Below are 15358 nucleotides of genomic sequence, written 5' to 3' on the forward strand. Positions count from 1 at the left end.
CAATACAGAGTGCCTGGTGGTCCCTGGAGCGGCAGGACCTCGCCTGCCCCCGTGAGGTGGCCGCTGTCGGCAGAGCTGTGAGCCAGAGGCCATGTGGCAAGGCAGCAGGAGGTGCAGCCAGGGCTCCCGTGCAGCCTCCCGGCCTCTGCCTTGCTGCCCGCCTGTTCACGGAACAAGAATGATTTATGACCTTGGCAAACAGATGCGGGTAGTACGCCAATATTTTGGATCAATACCTGGGTGCCTTTCCTTAAACGATGTGTCCTTTTGACTCTTGCACTGTTCCCCGTTTTGATAAATTGAGACTTGCCTGCCCTGAAACAGGAGTCGAACGAAACAAATGGCCCAGATTTCTGGGCTTTGGTGTATATTCACATTTCTTTGTTCAGTGCACACCATCTCCTCCAGTTGACGTTCCGTAGACTGCCCCAGTGACGGTGCCCGGGGCCGGGGGTATGAGTCAGGGCAGAAGGGAGTCAGTCTCTGGACCCAGGGCTAGCAGAGGAATGCGACATGCTGTGAGTGACCCTGCTGCCCTGGTTACCGCTGACCACAAGAGCTCAGCAGAGGACAGCTGACCCTCGTTCAAAATTCTAAATGTAGGTGGTCTCCTCTGGGTACCGTGGGTGTGCTGCGGTGGATTTCTGTTCGGAGGGTAGGAATGAGCACATTTGTGACAATTTACTCTTTAAGCAAATGTTAGGTACTTGCTCTTAGAGTTCTCACCATCCTCACAGTAGGAGGCGTCAAAACACCTGAGACAAGGACAGCATAGCTTCAAGGTACTCATGTCCTCCTCTACCGGTGGGAGAACAGAACGACAGGCTTCTGACTCGGACACGGGTAACACGGTGACTTGTTAACCAAAGCAGTGGGGCATTTTGAATCTTTCAAATGGGATTATTAGGAAGTTGAAGGAAATTGAAGAGGTAGAAAGGAGACAATTGTTCTCATGGCAAACAGGACAACAAGTAGAAAAGCAGATGAATGTGCCAGCATTTCGTGCCATGTGTACCTTTCATAGACTACTATTCCTATTAATTCCTAATAAAAAATATAATATTAAATTCCTGATAATAATAATAATAGGAATAATTCCTTTCATAGATTAAAAACAATCATGTTGTGAGTCCCCAGTTTATTCAAATACAATCTGTGTCGATGCTTCTCTTTGTGACATCTACTCTTGTCATGAAATATTTATCTTTGTGCTGCATAATATCGGAGCTTGATCATTACACATGATCAGTGGAATAATGTTGAAAATGATGGTTGAAAGTGACAGTGAACGAATTAGCGAACACACGCAGGAAGGAATGAGCATACAGATTCTCTAGGAAATGATATACGTAATTTTTCTATTAACACATGTATATTAGATATTTATATTTCACACTTTTTACATGTGAACCTTCTCCAAAGTTTTCCCCCTGGTCTTTATATACAGGCTTGCTGGTGTTACGGCCTCAGGGTCTGCTTATCCTGAGAGCGTCTCCGTGCTTTCAGAACCGAGTCACAGCGAAGTATGTGCTAGACACCATGCAGCGCCAGGTTAAGGGGACATTGTGTAGAGCTGTGGCCTTTCACACGCTGGGAGGGCTGCGCTTCCTGGATGGGGATCCAAACCTCAATGGGCAAGTCTGTGTCCAATCTTAGTTGGGATCCACTCTGCGGATCTTATCCTTTGAGTAAAACAGCATTAAATTGCTTCAAAGTAGAAGATGCTCTTTTAAAGGACAATTACAGATTTTAAAATCAGAGTTGTCTACCACTGGAGTGAAGGGAGAAGTGCGGCTGTCCAGGGGAATACTGACCTCTTCTCACACTGTCCTCTGTCGTGGCAGAAGGGAGAGGGGGCTTACAGGGTACGGAGCTTATTGGTGTCTAGCACTTCAATTCTCTTCCCTTCCATTTCTTGCATTTGATGAAGGTAGAGGAAATTTTAAAAATCAAATTTGAGGCAAATACCTTGATAGTAAAGTCATTAATCCCCTTTTCTCTTTGGGAAGAGCAAATACATTCGTAAAGAAGGCTCCATCTGAGATACTGAGAGGCAAGTTTGAAATAGGAACAATTAAAAAAAACTAAATGAATCCAACAGGAAGAACTTTGAGTCAAAATTCTATCACGTGGGCAGCCCAGGTGGCTCAGTGGTTTAGTGCCTGCCTTTTGGGCTGGGGCCTGATCCTGGAGTCTTGGGATTGAGTCCCACGTCGGGCTCCCTGCATGGAGCCTGCTTCTCCCTCTGCCTGTGTCTCTGCCTCTCTCTGTGTCTCTCATGAATAAATAAATAAAGATCTTTTAAAAAAAAGTCTATCACGTGTATGTGATACTGAAAACAGAAACTCAAACGTAGCCTTTGAAATATCAGGCTGCTGTCTCCTCCTTTCCGTTGCCCCTCGGCCCGGTGGCCCTGAAGCTAGCCTAACGGGTGGCAGCAGGCCAGGTCTGGAGAGCCAATCAGGCCGTGAGCATTTACTGAGCGCCTACCCTAAGTACGACTCCTGCTCCAGGGTATCAAAAGGCGGACACTTCCCAGTTCTCAAGTGTCTGGGTGAGCAGGGGGGAGGCCGACAGGCCCAGAGACTTACTGTAACTCAGTGAGGCAGACGCGTCCGTACCTGAACCCCTGCTGGGAACACGGAGCAGAGGGCACACTCTGCCTCAGAGATGGGCGAGAGGTGGGAGGCAGGAGGCCCTCCAGGCCCGGGGGCCGGGAGGGCCAGCGTCAGAGGGTCAGCAGGCGCGGGAACGAGGTAAGAGGCAACATGGCACTTGCAGAGAACTGGCGATTTGATGGCGCTGGAATACGCCTGTAGACAAACCAGGAGGGGTGGGTTCGGGTCCCCGCCTGGGAGCTCTGAAGACCATGGTAAGGAACCTGGACAGACTCCTAACCAGGATGTGAGCTGTTCTAGAAGTGGTCCCGGGAGAGCGCCTGGACCGGGAAGAGGAGGGAGGGAGGGAGTGCAAGAGACACATCTAAGAAGTAATGGGTCAGATGGTTGATAATTATGGGATTAGTTTGAGATTCCTGCAGGTGACCCAGGCGGACACGCCCAGCAGCCAGGAGGCTTTACACGTGTAAGAGTCAGGGAAGGGTCTGCAATTTGCACACAGTTGGGGTCACATTTGGTCAGAGGAGGTGCAGAACCCCTGGTCTCAGAGCTTGGATCTCCTTTTCGTCATTCCTCACACCCCAAAGAAGCAAACACATGCCTCCTTAGCCTACGTCATCATTTCCTCTCTACAAAGGAGGATCTGATGTCACAACACAACGGTCAGGCCTGACCAGTTGTGACACGTGTCTGGGTCCCTGGTGACTACATTAATCATAATGCAGACGGGGTTGTTTGACTCGGATTCTTTCTTTGATGCGTTAGACAGACGGGCGGGGTTACAGCCGGGGTACTGGGGAAGAATTTGTGGTGCTTGCCATGGGAGTGTCACACCCTGTGACCAGCACCCACGATGCACAGCTCAGTGGCAAGATCACGGAAGCTGGGAACCGCTGCTCCGGTCCTAGCTCTCAGGTCCCATTTGGCCCACCACCTGTTCTACAGGCCTCCTCGGTGCTCAGAAGGCCTTTTACAGATGGACATTTGCAAAAAAACCATTTGGTGACAGGGAACTATTATCTTCCTGCAAAAAGACTTTCATCCTTCTCATTCGGACTTCTGTGCTATAATGCATTACACTCAGTATTATATTTTGAAATCTGCCATTAAAGCTTTTGTAGAAATTTGTCTTTGCATAATATTTTCAATTTGTCCCCTGGCCTCCAAAGCTTAAAATAGTCACGACCTGGACCCTTAGACAAAGAGGCTGCCAAGTACTACTAGATCACGGGGAGACAGCCAAGCCCAGGGGGCACTCACGCTGTGCCCAGCCCCTGCTACGGCTGACGCTCTCCGTCTCACACTCGGAGCTCACAGACCCTGTGGGGTGAATGCTGTCGTCGTCTCCCCATCATGGGTGAGGACCCTGAAGCCGGCCCAGCCCACACATAGGCAATGACGAGGCTGGGACTTGCAATCGGTTGGCCCGCTCTGAGGGTCCACACGCGTCCCTCACTCTGCCCTCCGCGAGCCCGAGGCCCCTGCTCCCATCGCTCCTCCCCACGGGCATGTACTGTGACCTGACATTCCTGCCGGCTCTGTCCTGGTCCTTCCACACTTCTGCACGTTCCTGGGCTGGTACCGTGCTTGTCTGTTGGCCACAAGTGGCCTCTCAATCTCAGGTATGAGGAACGATGAGAGAACACGTTTCTACACTTATATTTCCAGCTGCTCTAGTTGGGATGCCTGAGAATAATGACAGCGTCTCGTGGTCTAAGAGAAAGAACAGTCCCAGTCCAGGTCACAGCTTCGCACTTCACATGTGCGGAGCGTGAACAGGCTGTCACCTCCTGCGTCCATCAAGCACTTTCCAGCAGTATACTGATACTCAGCCTTTGGTCTAAAAGTGTCGTTAATGAGGATTAAACCAAACTTTATGTGTATTATTTTCAAAGTGACTCACATACCTTCCCCAGAAAGAAACCTATGGAAGCCAGGATGCAATAATGCGCTCAGGTACAGAACCTATGTGATAAAAGGACACGATGACCATCGTTTTTGTTTTATTTTTAGGATTTCATTGATTTATCTTAGAGAGAGAGAGCGTGTGAGTGTGCACATGTGCATATACACCCACGCAATGTGGGAGCACAGGGGGTACAGGAGAGGGAAGAGGAGGGACAAGCAGACTCATGGGGCTTGATGTCATGACTCTGAGATCATGATCCAAGCCACAGTCAAGAGGCTCAACTGACTGAGCCACCAGGGGCCCTGCCATGGTTTTCTTTTGACCGACGGAATTCCTATGGGACTGGACACCAATGGCATTGGATCTAGGCCCATAAAGAGACTTCAGTGACCTACAATGCCCTGGAACACCGTAGACACTAATATACTTTGACGCAAAAAACGGGTCCAAAGTGATGGCCTGTTCGTTCTTATATTCCAGAAAATTCAATAACTCAATTGATGTAAATTGTTAGTCATACCTAATGTAACGCATGCCTGTGACCCTGACCACCGCATATGCGTCAGTTCGTTGCTAATGAGGTCGTTGATGACCGTTCTGGGGGTGAGCTACGCGGACGAGGTGCCGGCGGCGCCACGTGGTCTGCGGACGGCGAGCACGACGGCTCCCGCTCTCGCCCAGGGCGGTCGTGTGCTTGCGGCAGCAGCTACCGGCTTCCCGTTTTAAGTCCACGACGGACTAGGAGGAGGAGGGGCTGCAGCCCGCGGCTCGGTGAGGACAATGAAGTGCACCTGGCGGCGGGATTCGGGGCGGACAGAAAAAGGAGGAGCTTCCATTCAAACAGGAGCGCTGAGAAGTCAGGGTGGTTCTGGAGCAGTTAAGGCGGCAAAGAGCTTCAAATGTCTGGAAGGCCGCGCAGGACGTCACTGTACAGTCACGAGGCAGCGGCGAGGTTCGCAGCCGGCGCGAGGCGTGGAGCCTCCAGCCCTGTCGGGTGCCGGTGCCCGCGAAGACGCTGCGTCGGGCGCGTCGGCTACGCTCAGTCAGGACGTGACGTCAGGAGGCGTCCTCCCGGCGTCCTGGAAACTCCCAGCCGGACCGCGCTTCGCTCCCGGGGCGGGGCGCCCGCCGCCTCACGCGACTGCCTCAGTGAGCCTGCAGAGCGACTGTAGGCGGGAGGGATTCCTTTCCAAGATTCACTCATTCACTCATCCATTCATTCATGATAGAGAGAGAGAGAGGGGGGCAGGGACACAGGCGGAGGGACAAGCAGGCTCCATTGCGGGGCTTAGCGCCTGCCTTTGGCCCAGGGCGCGATCCTGGAGTTCACCCGGCACGCGGGGAGCGGGGCCCGCCCGTCGGGGGCGAGTGACGTCAGCGGGGAGCCGGGCCCGCCCGTCGGGGGCGAGTGACGTCAGCGGGGACCGGGGCCCGCCCGTCGGGGGCGAGTGACGTCAGCGGGGAGCGGGGCCCGCCCGTCGGGGGCGAGTGACGTCAGCGGGGACCGGGGCCCGCCCGTCGGGGGCGAGTGAACGTCAGCGGGAGCGGGGCCCCGCCCGTCGGGGGCGAGGGACGTCAGCGGGGACCGGGCCCGCCCGTCGGGGGCGAGGGACGTCAGCGGGGAGCGGGGCCGCCCGTCGGGGGCGAGTGACGTCAGCGGGGAGCGGGGCCCGCCCGTCGGGGGCGAGTGACGTCGGCGGGGAGCGGGGCCCGCCCGTCGGGGGCGAGGGACGTCAGCGGGGAGCGGGGCCCGCCCGTCGGGGGCGAGGGACGTCAGCGGGGAGCGGGGCCGCCCGTCGGGGGCGAGGGACGTCAGCGGGGAGCGGGGCCGCCCGTCGGGGGCGAGTGACGTCGGGGTCACCCGGCACGCGGGGAGCGCCCCGCAGCGCCGCTCCCGTGCGCTGTGCCCTTCCGGGCCTCGACGCGTCCATCTCTGCGGCACAAACGGGCGGGGCCGCTGGCCTCGGGGCGACCGTCGGCTGGGTCGGGACCTCACGGTAAGAAAACGCCGAGCGTGACGGGGCGCCGGACGGGAGGGGCGCGGGGCGGTTCTGCACGTGGGCAAATCGAGCACCAGTAAACAGCAAACCCATTATCAAGAAGTAAGAAAGAAAGAAAAGACGACGCCGAGCTCCTCGGGCTCCTCCCGATCCCCCAGAAGCGGCCCGTCGCCCGCCCTAGCCCGGCCGCGGCCGCCCCCGTGGAGGTCGCCGCGGGAAACGCCTGCCCTTGGCCAGCGACCCTGCCGCGCGGGTCCCACTCGGGCCGCGCACACTCGGCGCCAGGCCCGCCCGCCCCGGCCCGCGCGGAGCAGTCGCAGGAGCCGCCCGTAGGCGCCGCTGGCTGGTTTCTGGCGCCCCCGACCGGGCACCGGGCACCGGCTGGGTCCCCACGACGGCCCTGGCACGTCACTCGGGCAGAAGAGGGGCGGGCGGAGGCGCCCCCTGCCCACCCTCGCACAGCAGCGCATCATAAACCCTAAACGCGTGATGGGACGTCGGGGCGAATGATTCACACCTCGGGAACACGCACTCGCGCCTCCAGGAAGGAAGGAGCAAACTACTCCCATTTTACAGACCGCAACGTCAAAGCGTGATCATCTGCCGAAAAAGCACGACGAGAAATACTTCTTGAAATTTCGAGGTTCGCCGACATCATACACGAAGTTATTTCAAAGGTGGTCACTGGGGATCTGAGAGACATCATGTCTAAGCCACACGAAGAGTTATCTCACTACCATGGTCTCCTTTCAAGTCCGTGGTTCAGTTTCAATTAAAAAAAAAAAAGTCAGAGATGTTATAATGAAATTATTTTATGAGACTGGATTCCATGTTAATTATAGATTCTACACTATTGGTCCTTTACATTGTCCTTTTTAACAGGCCTTAAAAATGTGGCCTGCCCTGAACAGAATTACACTAACACAGTATCATACTAAGGGCTTCAGCATTCTGACACAACCTCAGTTTCCCAAGTAGGAAACGCTTAAGAAAATAACTATTCGTATGTAAAAGGTACCTTCACCTTGTGAACACCTTCTGAGTTGATCGGTTCACAACATCTACCTCCAGCTTATGCGTGGCCAGAAGGATCACAATAAATTCAACAATAATAATCTGTCGGCAAACACACACGTTAGCACAGTTCAAGTGCGTGTTGTGTCCAATCTGATGATGGCTGTGTATTTTAAAAATTTAATAAGATCGGGACACCTGGGCGGCTCAGTAGTTGAGCATCTGCCTTCGGCTCAGGGCGTGACCCCGGGGCCCAGGGATCGAGTCCCACATCGGGCTGCTTCTCCCTCTGCTTGTGTCTCGCCTCTCTCCCTGCGTCTCTCATGAATAAATAAAATCTTTAAAAAAATTTAATAAGATCGTTATAGCTATTTGTCATGTGATTTCTCAATCAATTACAACTCACTGGTAAATCCGTCCTATGGCTTTCTTTCAAAATTCATCAGAATTACTTTTATTAATTTTCCTTACATAAAAGCAACTCAAAATAATTAGGCTATAAAGATAAATAAAAACAATACCCACAATCACACCCAAAGACACAGACAATCCCTGTAAACATCTTGCTACGGGTACATTTATTAAGTCTACATTTTTAACCCAAAATGAGATCGTGCTACCTTGTGACTGGCTTTTTAAAATGTAACATGTTGGGACTGGCTTTATCATTAGATATATTTTGATAATGCTGCAATTATTGCAAAAGTAGTTCATCGCCTCGAAGCACCACAATGTGTGTAGCCAGCCCTTTGGTTGGGGATATCGAGCACTAGGTAAACAGGCCCATGGAGCAGGGATTTTTAACCTCAATCCTATTACCTCTTCAGGCTGGATAAGTCTTAGTTTGGGGAGTCAGTCCTGTGGCTTGTAGGACGCGGAGAAGAATGGCTGGCCCCTCCACGCTGCGCGCAGTGGCACCCCTCCCTCACCCTGCGACAACTGGAAAGTTCTCCAGACACCGCCCAATTGCTCCCGGAGGGGCGGGACCACCCCGACTGGAGCCACTCCCACGGGCAAATGCACATGCAGTGGATTATTTCCACTGACTAATCCCCTGAAGTAGAACCGCTGACCCAAGTGGCACGACCTGTGGCGGGTTTGATTGCGTGTGGCCAGATGGTTTCTCCTGAAGACAGATCTCGTCAGCATCCCCGCCACAGCACACGGTGACACGTTCTGCTTCTCTTTCCCACCAGCGATAAACTCTTTCCTTTTTAAAACATCTATGCCAATTCGAGAGTATTTCGTTGCTGTTTAAAGTGTGTGTTTTAAGACTACTGGGAAGATGAAACACTTTAAAGGATGTTTTTGCATCATCTGTATTGGCTCTTGGTGAGCAGTCTTTTTTTTTTTTTTTTGGTCTTTTCCTTTCTTTCCTTGGTTTTCTAAGAGTCCTTTATATATTAAGAAATTGCCACTGACTATCCTATGCTGCAAATACTTTACCTTTATTTTAATGTATTTTCATGCAAAATCTTCATAATCTTGTGTCTCTCTGCAGGTACTTTTATAAATTCTGATCTTGGCATTATGTTAAAAAGTACTTTCCCTCCCCCAAATTGCATAAATACTAAAATATATTTTTTATAGCACTTTCATTCTTTTTTTCTGATTTCTTAAATATTCTTTGCATAGATTCTATTTTGGAGTGATGTGTATGGTGATTTTCAAAATGTTTTGATGTTAAAGAAAAGGGGCCTGGATATACCAGATGAACAGGACCCCCAGACCAGCTCATCACTGTATTTCACTCTGCTTAGCTTCACTGCTGGAGTTTCTCCCTCTTGCTTGCTAGTTTTCCCATCATGACCATAATTTGATCACGAAACAGGTGTCAGCAGAACAAAACAGAATGTAACTGGAGAAAAAAGAAGGAAACAGAAACCAAACTTAGGGACACCAGGGTGGCTCAGTGTGGCTCAGTGGTTGAGCCTCTGCCTTGGGCCCAGGGCGTGACCCCGAGTCCTGGGATCGAGTCCTGCATCGGGCTCCACCGGGGTCAGCGTCGGGGCTCAGGGGGCTGCCTGGACGCTCAGCAAGAATCTGAAGCATATTCTTTGGAAGACGTCAAGGCAGTGAGGCCCAGACCCCGGGCTGTGCTCCCGGAGTCCACATCCCGCGGAGGCCTCGGGGCCCAGGGCAGGTGTTCTGGGGTGTTCTGGGACTCCCCAGCCCTCTGAGAGCTTTTCTTAACAAGACACTTACCTTTGAGAAAAAGAACAGCCTTGTAGGGAAGGATGCTGCTGCCGGGTAAGGGTCAGAGCCTGAAAGGACTAGGCGGCCCTACTGCTGTGCCCTCGGCCTGCATCCCGGCGCTGCCCCCAGCTCCCCACAAGCACGGCCTCCTCGGGACGCGAGCGCAGAGGACACACCTACAGACCTCTGTACTTACTGCTCCCCTCAGACTACTGACCCCAATTCGCCACAGGCAATAACAAACTAGGCGGGCAACTGTTTTTCTTTGAATTTGGTCACTTAAAAGAAGGTATTTTTCACTTTTTAATTATTTGCCCACCAGGGTTATTCCTGGTATTGGACAGTGGTGAAGAATATGCTGAGTTCATTAAAACATTCGAGAAGGAGGCAAGAACAGACTGGAAGGTAATCTCTCACTGACTTTAGTTATACATTTTACGAGGAGCTCTTGGCATCATTAAAAAGGACCCACCAGCGGCGCCTGGGTGGTTCAGTCGGTTCGGCATCTGCCCTAGGCTCAGGTCAGGATCCTGGGTCCTGGGGCTCCTCACTCAGCAGGGAGTCTGCGTCTTCATTGCCCTCTGCCCCCTTCCCCCACCTGTGCTCACTCTCTTGCTCTCTATCATCAATCAATCAATCAATCAAATCTTTTTAAAAAAATGACCCATTTCACACTCACAGACAACCTTGTATTGTTGTGGGGACTTGATGTTTGAAGCCTTTCTTAGCCCTAGTTAAGAGCAGCACAGCTAGTAAAACTAGAGTCACACAGCGTCACAATACCTGCGTCCAATGTCGATATCCTAAAAAATGCTCCATCTCTCTCAACGCTGAGTGACTTTAAGACTTTCCTTGTGACTTGCTTTGTACATTCCTGGCACAGCCACAGCAAGATAAAGCTATTAGGACTGAACACTGAAACTCAAATCTTTTTCTTGAAAAAAAAGGTGACTTTCTGGAGAATAATTTGGTTCAATGTATATGGTAATTAACTATCAGGATTTTCATCATTTTTCACCATTTGCTATTGATATTTTTTGCTATCTGGAAACATTATTACTGATTAGACCAAATAGATAACAATAAATTATGAAAATGAAAAGAAGAGAGTAATTTGCTTTAAGCTAACACTGAATTGTGTACAAGCAGGAGGAAGACTGAAAATGTAGTTATGCTATCATAAAACTAAAATATTTTCATTTTACATTAAGGCAGAAAGACTGGATAGGCTTCTTCCTTTTTTTTCTTTCTCCCCCAGATCCTGACCTGAGCCTAAAGCAGATGCTTAACCGACTGAGCCACCCAGGCGCCGTTGGCGGGTCCTTTTTAATGATGCCAAGAGCTCCTCATACTATGGAAAAGCAGAGCACAGATGATTCAGCAGGTCCAGTAAGTTCCTCTTTGGTCCAGGCATTAGAACACGACAGATTTCCTCTGGGCTAGGCTTTCTCGTCTGTTCCAGCAGTGATCCTCACAACAACCTGTAAGTGCCTCCTCACACTTTAGAGCACTCTGACTGGCTGACAACAAGTCTGGTTAGTTCTTGGCTGAGGTTGTGTATTGGCCAGTGACTGTTGTTGGCCATTCCCAGAAGTAATGAAAGTATTCACCTCGGCGCAGAAAGGGAGGTAGAGGGCCAAGGATATTTCTCTTGAATACACCTGAGAATTGTCTTTGGTTAAACTTTAAACCATTTGACCAGACAAAGTGTGGCTATTTGCTGAGAGCTTAATGTCTGCTGGTGTGGAGAAACTGGCTTCCCATGAACCAGGTGGGGCAGGGTAATTTTTATCTGTGCATCAGAGAGAGATCCTCTCACACACATACATGTCCACACACACCTGGAGAGCTAGCCAGCCCTTGGAAATCCGGTCTTTTATGGCTGTTCATTCATGCCTTCAATGCTGGCTTTTTTTTTTTTTTTTTTTTTTTTTTCCAATTAGAGATAGTCTTGCATGGGATCTATTGATAGTCTCCAATCACATCTTTTTATGGTATTTTTAATTATTTTTATAATGTCATAATCACAATTTTTATAATATTGCGGGCAAAGTTTGAAGAAGCCAAAGATTTAATGTTTTCCAGAATCACAAACAGAACCTGTTAAGAATCTAAACAACAAAGAAAAAAGCTAACACGGATTTTAGTTAATACCGTGTGCTTGTGTGCATTATGTATTTCGTGGTTACTGAAGGATGGTGGTGATATGGAAACAACTGGAGTTTGTTGGATTGTGTTTTTAGAGTAGGACAATTTTCTCATTGATATTAAAAGCTACATTAATTATAGAAATACAAAGGGTGCTGGTTGCCCAGTGACTGACTTATGAGATCTTTTTTTTTCCATATCCCATATGTATCTGTAACTTGTTGGAATCTGTCACAGCATCACCTACGCTGAACACGGTAGACCTACTAAAGGCCCAGCTCCCTGTAGCCACAACCACTGTGGTCTCCCTGCATTAGAACTCTAACATACCAACTTTTTGGAGTCTTTCAACACCAGTTCAGAGGTACTGTTAATATGCGGGCCTTCCCACGACTAGATGGATCCATATTTCTGCTCTTATGAAGATCTACATTCAGCACTTCCCTAGCTATACCTACCACAGACAATGTACTCAGCAGCTCCAAACAGGCCACCACGGCCATTAAGAACATGACCCAGGCCCCACAATTAATGCTGGACATGGTCAGAGAAGTCACCAATCCAGTGATTCTCAAAATGTGGTCCTTGGACCAGTAGCATCAGTATCACCCGGGACCTCGTTAGAAAGGCAATTTATTCAACTCTCACCCCAGGCCATGCCAAAGCTGGGGTTGAGGACAGTGATTTGCAATTTAAAAAACCTTCTAGTTGATTCTGTTGTACACTCAAGTGCAAGAACCACTGAACTAATACAAACCACCTATTTTACAGATAAGAATGAGACTTATGAAAATTAAAGGAGTTATCCATGACCTCACTCCTAGTTGGTGCTAGGACCCGCATCTGGTGTCCAGTCCAGGGCTTTTCATGTTTCAGAACAGCATTATTATGCATCATGCCACTTTGCTGACCCTGTTCTAAACTAATAAATCCAAGTTAGTAAACACAAAACTTTTGAAGGTAAAGTATCAAGAATTGAAGGCTCTAAAGGCATGCCATTGCTTCATCCCACTATTTTCACTCCCCTGCAGACAGCTAAATCTTCTAGGAAACAATAAATATATCCACTAGGAGAACCAGATCAAAGCTCTTGACTACATCTGAGTAACAGTGTTCAGTAAGGCAAGTAATGAATTTGTACTAATTAAAGTTCTGAAAGAGAAAAAGCAATACACTGTAGATATGGGAATTCGATTAATAAAACAAAGGGTCTCCCCTGTCCACATCTCCTTATCTGCAGATTTAAAAATCACATAGAATTTTAACAATAACGAGGGCTTTTACGCCTTGCTTTATGTGTGCGTCTTGGACCCATGTACAGCTTTTGATATATGCTCCTCGGCTAGGAAGAAAGAAAACCAGTCGTGATCATCGCTCCGCTAAGTCACAAATACTGACGTTAAAAATGTGGATCATTTACAGTTGAGGTCAAATATATTCCCCTAGATCATCCTTGAGTTTGTTCAGATAGCTGATTATTCACTTGCCAAAATAAGCTCTCAAATAAACAAATGGTCTGCTGAAAGAACAAAGTAGGAGTTATTCAAGTGCTTAGTGAATTCATCAGTCACAAACACTAGAGGGGGAAAAAAGAAAGACTGTGTCCTAGAGAGTGTGTCTAGCCATGTCCAGCCCATGCCTGCCCTACACTCTACTGTCTGTGCAAGCAGAACTGCAGCCCTCGGAGTCTGGCTGCTGCTGAACAGTCCAATTCAAGGACTACTTGAATTGCAGTGACAGAAATGTTCAAAGTCTTATCATAACAGAAACCACTCTGCCCTAAAGTCAACATTTTGCTGAAGAAAAAGATTGATTGAACCAAGAACAATTCCCTAGACACATCACTCTGAAACAAGAATGAATGATGGTAGTGAAAGCAAAGTCATCCCTGGAGTCGTTTACGGTTCCCTAAGAACCTTCTAGAAGGATCATTTATAGTTGATGAATTTAAGACATAACTGTAAAGGAAAGATTGGGAGACTGAGGTTGGGGGTGAATTTATATGAATTTCTATAAATATATGTACATTTACTAAAACGAGGCAATAAAAGTAAACAACGCACTGTGAGTTTTGATACGTAATAAGTTGGCAGTCCTAACGTAACCCTGTTGAATTCCATTTATCGTTCCTGGATGACATAGTCTTTAGGATCTTCCCCTGCAGATTCAATGAGATGTTTGCAAATTCTTTTGTTGCATATTGAAATGCATATTTTTCCAGGCATTTTTCTTTTTTTTAAATCTAAACTAATGTTTTTGAAATTCTAAACTCTCACCTTCTGTTACTTGCCTTGGCTGGAAAAATCCAATGGCTTGGGATTAAAATAAAGTAAAAAAAAAAACAACAAAATGCTTTGGGAAACTCAGCTCTGTTAACTCTTTGTCAAACCACCTTTCTTTCACCTGACATTTTCTGCCCGCTAATGTTTCATGGCAAACAGAGGCCACCAACCCTCTCTTCCACCTTGCCTTCTTCTATTGTAACACATGTCGCTGGAGAACACAACTGAGGCACAAGTCTCTTTTCACTTTTTCCCCAAGATTTTACTTTTAAAACATCTAGCCCTTTCCCCATGATTTGTTTTTTTTATACTCCATTTTCTATTCTTAACCCCTGGGCGCATTCTCCATGTGGATTGATGTACGTAATGTGTGCACTAGAAATACAGTTCTGAAGATGGGTTAGAAATCAACACAAGGTATTAAAATTTTTGCAAGAGGAACTTACTCTTTGACCACAAACCTTATAATCACTTTAGTGAGCTAAAACGATTTATCTACTTGTCCATTCTGTGATATTCCCAGAATGACTCTGGGGATTTGTAGTTGTGCTGGATTTTTACTAATTTTGTGGATTATCCATTTTTAAACCAGTACCAGTTTTCCAACTGCTAAGCAGCATACTCCTGGGTTGCCCTCCTGCTGCTGAGTAATCACTATGTGTCTAGGGAACATTCTTAATTAAATATTAGTCTGACAAAAAAAAAATATGACTTCATATATAAACCCCCTTTAAAAATAATGAGAGCAAAAAATAAAAATAAATGAAAATGAAAATAACGAGAGCAAATACTTCAGACACCAAACATAAATGCATTTTTAAGATAAGCCATTGTTGCAGACCATGCCCACCGCATTCCACTCTTTAATGCATATTATTAAAAACTGACACAGAACTCTGTCTCATTCACCTCTACTTATTGGAATACTCACTCTTGAAAATGGGAGGAAGAGAATGTGATTCTGTTCCATTTACAACAAATCCTCTGGACTAATACCTTCAAACCTTATAGGTGAGTCAAACTCACCTACAGGATATAAAACAGTCCTAAGTAGATTCCAAAACAAATAGAGTCATAGGTTCTCTGAACCAGCCATACCTAGAGATGAAGCCTTTGCACAACATGAAGTCTAGCCTGAACTTCTAATCAGAACCTCAAAGTTCACCTGGGAACACTTCCTTCAAATCCTGT

At 48.2% G+C, this 15358-nt stretch overlaps 1 protein-coding gene and 1 long non-coding RNA gene across 3 annotated transcripts in view; one reads left to right on the plus strand and one right to left on the minus strand.

Moving 5' to 3' along the window:
• FBXL7 (F-box and leucine rich repeat protein 7) overlaps positions 1-15358 on the minus strand; it is a 352371-nt gene that overhangs the window by 131434 nt on the left and 205579 nt on the right. The gene's annotated exons all lie outside the window — the stretch shown is intronic.
• Positions 6398-14175, plus strand: LOC111095674. The gene is made up of 3 exons (XR_005358696.1): positions 6398-6524; positions 10996-11220; positions 12123-14175. It is a non-coding gene; the product is annotated as an uncharacterized LOC111095674 (long non-coding RNA).

This window comes from Canis lupus, chromosome 4 (assembly GCF_011100685.1).
Source record: "Canis lupus familiaris isolate Mischka breed German Shepherd chromosome 4, alternate assembly UU_Cfam_GSD_1.0, whole genome shotgun sequence".
In the NCBI taxonomy this organism is placed as follows: Eukaryota; Metazoa; Chordata; class Mammalia; order Carnivora; family Canidae; genus Canis; species Canis lupus.